The sequence below is a fragment of the Anolis carolinensis genome, chromosome 3, assembly GCF_035594765.1.
Source record: "Anolis carolinensis isolate JA03-04 chromosome 3, rAnoCar3.1.pri, whole genome shotgun sequence".
NCBI lineage: Eukaryota > Metazoa > Chordata > Lepidosauria > Squamata > Dactyloidae > Anolis > Anolis carolinensis.
In genome coordinates this window covers 4,118,414-4,127,181 of record NC_085843.1, presented here as the reverse complement: position 1 = coordinate 4,127,181, position 8,768 = coordinate 4,118,414, and the positions used below count along the sequence as shown (strand labels likewise).

Genomic DNA, 8,768 nt, shown 5'->3' with positions numbered 1-8,768 from the left:
TTAATCTCTCCTTATTATCCAACATATTTGCTTATCCAACGTTCTGCTGGCCTGTTGACGTTGGATAAGTGAGACTCTACTGTATTGCAATGTTTAGGTGCTAAATTCATAAATACAGTAATTACTACATAACGTTACCGTCTTTTGGACTGCTTTTTCTGTTGATTTGTTGTAAAACATGATGTTTTTGGTGCTTAATTTGTAAAATCATAACGTAATTTGACCTTCAATAGGCTTTTCCTTAATCCCTCCTTATTATCCAACGTTCTGCTGGCCCATTTATGTTGGATAAGTGAGACTCTACTATATAATATATAAAAATTACTGTAGTATAATAAAACAGAACAATATCATCTCTAAAATCAGGACAGTAAATAAAAAACCACACACTGAAAACAGGGGAATTCCAGACAGGAAACAATCAGGGCCAGATAACACCTCCCAACAAAGGTTTCCCCCGGGAGGAAGCTGAGGAGGGAGAGAAGTAGTGTGTATTACCAGAGTCATTATTATTCCCATTATTATTAATATTATTATTACTTTTTTGCTGTGAACCATGATAATGAACACAATCTGGCTCCAAGTATTAAAAAAAACACTAAAATCAAAACAGTAAATTAAGAACAACACTCTGAAAAACAGGGGAATTCCAGACAGGAAACAATCAGGGCCAGCTAACACCACTCAACAAAGGATACTTCCAGAGAGGAAACAGCCAGGCTTTGAAGCTGGAAGGCCATTAAATGCCAATCATTCTGGCTAATTGCAGCATTCATACTTCCTTCCAACAGAAAAAAAGGAACAACCAGAAATATTGCATATTCACAAGCCTTAGGAAATAACATATACTAACTACCACCAATTCCTCAATACTTTATTTCCCATACCATCCGACTTTGCCACAGCAACACATGGCTGGGCACAGCTAGTAATAATAATAAATTTACCTGCAGCTCGAGGCGGGATACAACATTATTTAAACAAGAGATAAAAATCTATTACAGTAGAGTCTCACTTATCCAACATAAACGGGCCAGCAGAATGTTGGATAAGCGAATATATTGGATAATAAGGAGGCATTAAGGAAGAGCCTATTAAACATCAAATTAAGTTATGAATTTACAAATTAAGCACCAAAGCATCATGTTAGAAAACAAATTTGACAGAAAAAGTAGTTCAATACACAATAATGCTATGTAGTAATTACCGTATTTACTAATTTAGCACCAAAATATCATGATGTATTGAAAACATTGACTCCAAAAATGCGTTGGATAATCCAGAACGTTGGATAAGCGAGTGTTGGATAAGTGAGACTCTACTGTATAAAGACATACAACATGACTTTTTTTCATTTAGTACAAGGTGCTTTTACACAGTAGAATGAATGCAGGTTGACACCACTTTAACTCCCATGGTCCAATGTTAGGAAATCCTGGGAGTTGAAGTTTGCCACAGCTTTTGGCCTTGTGCTTGTGTCTCAACAAATGACAAATCCTGGGATTCCATAGCAGCTGAAGGAGGTTGTCAAACTGCAGTAATCTCACAGTGTAGATTGCCAATTGCCATGACCCAATGCTATGGAGCCCTGGGAGTTGCGGTTTGGCCTCTTTGCAAATACGGTGACAGACCTGGTCAAATTACAGATCCCAGGATCCCATAGCACTGAGCCATGGCTGCTTAAGTATAATGGGATTATACTTCTTGGATCTAGATATTAGATCCCTTGATTTGGACATTTCCTGGGATTTTTCCTGTGGAATTCATGTGCCGTGTGCATCCCATGCTCCGAAATAGCAGACGCCAGAGGAGGAACATCTGTGTGAGGCAGATGTGAGGAAACCAATTCAGCCAGCGTCATAAAAGGGAAGGTAATATCAAGGCAGTTAATCCTGTATTTATGTGGCATTGAGGTGCATGTAAACCAAGCAATTACACTCCATAAAATGAGCCGCAGGACTGATAGAGACCGGGCGATGAATGGCTGCCGTCTCGGGGCAGAACAAAGACATTTTAGGCTTGACTGAGCTGCGGAGATTGTGATGGCAAAGGGAGGAGGGAAAAGTGAGTTAAAAACTCCACCTGCAGATATTGCCATCTGGGTTTGAATTTGGAAGAGGTGTGCATTGCAAAATTGCAAAGTTCTGGAATAATACATGCAACGGCAGAGTTATAGAATTCGAGGTATAAAACAAATGAGTCCTTTCCAGTCCATCATGGGTTTTCTTAGCCAGATTCGTTCTGAAAAGACTTGCAATTGCCTTATTCTGAAGCTGAGAGAGTGTGACTTGGCCAAGGTTACCTAGTGTTGTACCTCAGCGCTGGTTCACCTTGCTCTTAACACTCACTCCACCACAGCAGGCTAGGTTTAAACAGTTTATTGATAAAAGATAGCAAAGTCTGAATAAAAGGCAAACATCCAAATGCAATGACAGTCAATACAAAAACAATATTTCAAATGCAACAGCAGTCAGTCAAAAAGGCAGTAATCCAGAAGTAAAAGCAATTTGCAGAATATAATTCCAAGTCTCTGATATAGGAAATAGTCCTGAAAAACAAGGCGCCATGAACCTCAGAGTAAAATCCAAAACACGGTTTCCAGGCATGAATACAAGCGAGAATCCTTTTCCATGAGCTTAGACAAGGCAGGAGATGTGCTTCCAAAAATCAACATTGCTTCGTCTGAAATCTCTCTCTGTTTCTCCTGTATTTACCCATGTTTACAAGCCAAGAAAGCATTTCTCTGCCCTTGAGTTCCCATGCGTTTGCCAGCTATTCTAAGGGAACGTCTGGGACGATGAACCTTTAACCTTAACCTTGTATCTCTATCTAAGGAAGATTCCTCTGACCCGCTGCCTGAAACACCTGGAACTTGTTGATGTTCTAAATCCTGTGAAAGGTCTATTACTGTATATGCATGTATGTGACTAAGTTTCTGTGGGATCACTACTTGTGTAAGTGTGTGTTAAGAGAAAAACACCTGGTTAATTACAACTCATGGTTGAGTAATTGGAACAATCAGGGCTAACAGGCTTGAGCCACTCCCTGAATGGGGTATATCTGGGAAATGTTTGTAATGTCTTTTGGGGACCTACTGGGGGACTTACTTGGGGACTTACTGAATGCTTGCTGAGAGCCTACTATGAAGATGCATGAATTTAATGCAAGAGACTATGTGAGTTTTTGTTGCTGGAAGTTTTATTATGATTTTTGACTCTGCTACTTAAGAGTAAATTTTTGATTTTCTCTTCCATTTTCGTGGCTTGTTTTTCTTTTGCTCATTGTGGATACAACAAAGGACTGGATAAGTCTGGACAGGACTGCACGCAGTTTGTTTTTTCTACAAACCCGTAACAAGGTCATCCTTATCATTAGTTTCTGTTTCCTCGCTAGCCTATGGCTAGAGCCTTCAACATTTCCAGCATCAGAGCCTTCGAGATTTCCCTCTTCAGCATTGCTTTGGTCAGCCTGCATAAACCCAAATCCCCCTTCATCATCAGACTGAACCACAACACCTAGTGGGTTTCCATGGACATACAGGGTTCGAACCCCAGGCATAACCGAACACTCAAAGCACTCTGAGACTCAGGTGTGTATCCCCACTCCGCTATGGAAACCCATTCGGTGACCTTGGGCAAGTCACACACTCTCAGCCTCAGAGGAAGGCTGTGCTAAACCCCTTTTGGAAAACTCTTGCCAAAAAGATCCCATAACAGGTTCACCATCGGGTCGCCGTAAATGACATGAAGGCACACAACAACTAACCCCATATCTCCTCCCAGTCCTCGCTTCTCCAGGTACAAATTCAATCAATTGATCAATAATTTTTTTTACAATTGTGGAGAATCAAGGTGGAACCTGAAGGTCCTGAGAAATAGTTATGTCACCCAAGAAGGTGAAAATTCTAAGTAAGGTATAATAAATGATTAACTAGGATTGTTTTTGTTGTTGTTGGGATGCTGTGAGTTTTCCAGGCTGTCTGGCCAAGTTCCTGACGTTTCGCCCACATCTATGGCAGGCATCCTCAGAGGTTGTGAGGTCTGTGCTAATCAAGGTGGCCAATGGCAACATTCTCATTTGCCTCCAACAGACAACAGTTATTTCTCCCACCTTGGACATTAGTCCACAAATCTATAAACCCCACTTGCCTAGTTTCCAACAGACTTCACAACCTCGGAGGATGCCTGCCATATATGTGGGCGAAACGCCAGGAGAGAATGCTTCTGGAATATGATGAGACAGCCTGGAAAACTCACAGCAACCCAGTGATTCCAGCCATGAAAGCCTTCAAAAACACAGTGTTGTTGTTGTTGTTGTTGTTGTTGTGCTTTTTCAAGTTGTTTTGGACTTAGGGCAACCTCTCACAGAGTTTTCTTGCCAAGTTTGATTCCGAGGGGACGACCTTTGTCTCCTTCTGAGGCTGAGAGAGTGTGACTTGGCCAAAGACACTGAATGTATTCAGAGCCATGCTTTCCAAATCCTCTCTTCTCTCTCTCTCTCCCTCTCTCCCTTTCCTTCTCCATTTCTTTCTATATAACCTCCTTCCTTCCTGCTTCCATCCCTCTCTTTTTTGCACCTTCCTTCCTTCTTTCCTTCCTTCTCTCCCTCCCTCCCTCCTTTTCTTTCTCTTCTCCTGCTCCCTCCCTCCTTCTTTTTCCGACTTTTATTTATTTATCCCTTTCTTCCTTCTTTCCTTCTTTCTTTCCTTCCTTCCTTGCTTCCTTCCTCCCTTTATTCCTTTTCTCCTTCCCTCCCTCTTTCCTTCGTTTCTTCCTTCACACCCTCTTTTTCATTCCTCATTTTCTTCCTTTTTCCCTTTCTCCCTCTCCTCCCTCCTCCCTCCCTCTTTTTTCCCATTTCTATTTATTTATCCCTTTCTTCCTCCCTTCATTCCTTCCTCCCTCCCTTTCTTCCTTTTCTCCTTCCCTCCTTCTTTCCTTCCTTTCTTCCTTCACTCCCTCTTTTTTATTCCTCATTTTCTTCCTTTTTCCCTCTCTCCCTCTCTCCCTCTTTCCCTCCCTCCCTCTGTCCCTCCTTCCTTCCTTCCTTCCTTCCTTCCTTCCTTCCTTCCTTCCTTCCTTCCTTCCTTCCTTCCTTCCTTCCTTTTCTTTTTATTCTCCTCCCTCCTCCCTCCCTCTTTTTTCCCATTTCTATTTATTTATCCCTTTCTTCCTCCCTTCATTCCTCCCTCCCTCCCTTTCTTCCTTTTCTCCTTCCCTCCTTCTTTCCTTCCTTTCTTCCGTCACTCCCTCTTTTTCATTCCTCATTTTCTTCCTTTTCTCCCTCTCTCCCTTTTTCCCTCCTGCCCTCCCTCTTTTTCATTCTTCCCTTTCTTCCTTTTTTCCCTCCCTCTTTTTCATTCTTTTCATTTCAGTCTTGTAGTTTAGTGAGGCACCAGCATTACTGGGCAAAGAAGGAGGCTCAAGGCCTGGTAAAACTACATCTTCCAGGATTCTATAGCATTGAGCCATGGCAGTCTAAGTACAGTAGAGTCTCACTTATCCAATGTAAACGGGCCGGCAGAACGTTGGATAAGTGAATATGTTGGATAATAAGGAGAGATTAAGGAAAAGCCTATTAAACATCAAATTAGGTTATGATTTTACAAATTAAGCACCAAAACATCATGTTATACAACAAATTGGACAGAAAAAGTAGTTCAATACGCAGTAATGCTATGTAGTAATTACAGTATTTACGAATTTAGCACCAAAATATCACGATGTATTGAAAACATTGACTACAAAAATGCGTTGGATAATCCAGAACGTTGGATAAGCTAGTGTTGGATAAGTGAGACTCTACTGTAGTGTTAAACCGCACTGATTATCCAGCAGAGATGCACTCTGAGTGTCCATAGAGAAATGCCCACGGGGACACCAGAAATACATGGCTTTCTGAGCTGTGTCACAACTTACCAGTTGCCGGGGAGAAACCAAGGCAATTTTAATGCCTTGATGAGACTCTTATGACCAAGGTCCGCATGGTGCCGGAAAGTGACCGATGCGCCAAGCCTGGGTCAGTGGGGGGTTGATGTCTGAGGACAAATGCTGGGAGGATCATTAGCCAGAGTCATCAGGAGCGATGGACTCAGCATGCCACTTCTTTGCCAGTCACCTGCTCCGGATTGCATGCCTCGAGGGGCGAAAGTTGAGGATGGAAATGCCTTCTAACCAAATGAATATCATCCAGGGGAAGTTTAAGATACTACACTTAAGGAGGAAAACAAATGAAATGCACAGCTATAGAATGGGGGACACTTGGCCTGAAAACAGTCCTTGAGAAAGGAAACTAGGAGTCTTAGCAGACCCCAAGCTAAACATAAGCTAAGATGTTTGGGGCCGGGCTGTGGCGCAGGCTGGTAAACAGCTGCTGCAATAAATCACTCTGACCATGAGGTCATGAGTTCGAGGCCAGTTCGTGCCTGGTCTGTCTCTGTTCTGTGTTATGGCATTGAATGTTTGCCTATATGTGCAATATGATCCACCCTGAGTCTCCTTCGGGGTGAGAAAGAAGGGCGGAATATAAATACTGTAAATAAATCACTCTGACCATGAGGTCATGATTTCGAGGCCAGCCCGTGGCGGAGTGAGCACCCGTCAATTAAAAAAAATAAAAAATAGCCCCTTCTCGTTGCTGACCTAGCAACCCGAAAGATAGTTGCAGCTATCAAGTAGGAAATAAGGTACCACTTATAAAAGTGGGAAGGCAAATTTAACTGGAATGAGGAAGTGCCGTCACAGTGGATGATGAAGCAGCTGCTCCCCCCTGTGGCCAGAATTGAACATCCCCTCAGGAGAAGGTTAAATTGCCTCTGCGTCTGTCTGTCTGTTGTTTCTTTCTCTGTTCAATGTGTTTATGGGCATTGAATGTTTGCCCTGTATGTACATAATGTGATCCGCACTGAGTCCCCTTTGGGGTGAGAAAGAAAGGCGGAATATAAATACGGTAAATAAATAAATAAATAAATAAAAATAAGAGCGTGATGCTGCAGCAAAAAAGGCCAATGCTATTCTAAGCCGCATCAAGAAGAATCTGGTGTCTAGATGGAGGGATGTTATAGCCTCACTCTCTTCTGCTTTGGTCAAACCCTATCTGGAATAATCCCGTGTCCATTTCAAAAAGTGAAATGGAAAAGACGGAAAGGGCCCAGAAATTGGTCACCAAAAGGTTCAAAGGTCTGGTCATTATGGATCCTGATAAAGAGCAGCTTAGAAAGCTTGAGATGTTTAGCTTGGAGAAAAGCAGGTTGAGAGGGGACTCGAGAGCTATATTTAAGTACCGTATATATTCAAGTATAAGCTGACCCGAATATAAGCCGAGGTTAGTCATGTCAGTGCTGACACGCATGTCATAGGTGTGCCATCACTGGCCTACGGTAGGAAGATGTTGAGGTCTCCTTCTCCTGAAATCTTCAGAAGTTGGACAGCTCCCTGCTTTGGAGGCTGTAGGTGACCATCCTGCATTGAACCTAATGGGCTTGGACTAGATGGCCTCTGGGGAGCCCTTCCAACACTCGATTCCGTTCATATTGTTTCCATTTCCACAATGGTGCATTGCCCAGCGTGTCTTTGGCCGCCACCACTCCATCTGTCATTCAGCATCGTGACCACGGCTCTGAGTCCAAAGCCACAAAGGGAACAATTAAGGAAACAACCAACAAACAAACAAGCATAGCAGCAAACAATGAGGCAATCTTCTATGCTTGCAAATGGCGAGAAAGGCACCAATTATACTCTGCATTGGAAGAGGAGGGAAAACCCATAGAGCTTTCTTCACGCTTCCAGTGCTTTTGCAACAAAAGAGAAACCCTCCAAGGAAGTCAAGAAGTGCTTCCTAAACTTCTTTCACTGTGCGCTTGGCCATCCATATCCTTGCATTTGCCGTCAATGGATTCCAGACACTCACAGTTTGCAAATATTAGAGGGAAAAAACCCAAAAGCAAACTTTGATTTTCCCCCACATTTTGTATAAGGTGAAACACTACCATAGGATTTGAGCATCCACAGATTTCACTATTCGTGGGGTTTTCTGGACCAAATCACAGTGGATACTAAGGAAACCACCGCAATAAGAATTCAGTCATGTTTGCATCTTTTCATGGATTCATGTTTTGGAAGAAGTTCCTATATTCCTATACCTTTTGCCTTTTTATATTTACTTTTCTGAATAAACTGTTTAGTTAGCATCATTGGACTCCTGTGTTGTGTTGGGTGCAAAGATTAATCCAGGCTAGAGTGCATGGGGGACCCTCACAGGCCATCCGGTCCAACCCCATTCTGCCAGGCAGGAAGACACAATCTAAGCCCTCCCGACAGATGGCCACCCAATATCGGCTCAAATAATCTCCAAAGAAGAAGAGCACGGGACCCCAAGGCAGCAAGGAATCTCTCCATTGAGTAGTTCTGACCCTCAGATAGTTCTCCCTAATATTTAGGTGGAATCTCTTTTCCTGCAATTTGAATCCATGAGTCTTGTGGGAGACACAAAAGTGTAATCTTTGGGGGTCCATCAGTCATATTTGGTTCATTTTTGGTATAGATTTATGTTATCATATGCAAGCTGGAGTATATTGCTGTTGCAGCATAAAGCAAGATCCAAACTAATTTCGACCACTCCCTTCACTCCTACTCCCAGTCCCTTTTCTTTCTTTCTTTGAAAAAGAGAAACACTCTCGGGTGGGTTTTTTCCATTTCTTTTTATTCAGCCGGCTTTTTATCAAAACTTCTTGAGCGCGCCCTTTCTCCCCGAGGCTCTTTCTCAGAAAC

General features: G+C 42.6%; 1 long non-coding RNA gene across 1 annotated transcript; it reads left to right on the top strand.

Annotated features, from left to right (window-relative positions):
• Nucleotides 1–5,355: 5,355 nt before the first annotated feature.
• Nucleotides 5,356–8,188, top strand: LOC134297970 (uncharacterized). The gene is made up of 2 exons (XR_010004923.1): nt 5,356–6,398; nt 6,559–8,188. It is a non-coding gene; the product is annotated as an uncharacterized LOC134297970 (long non-coding RNA).
• The last annotated feature ends 580 nt before the right edge of the window (nt 8,189–8,768 follow it).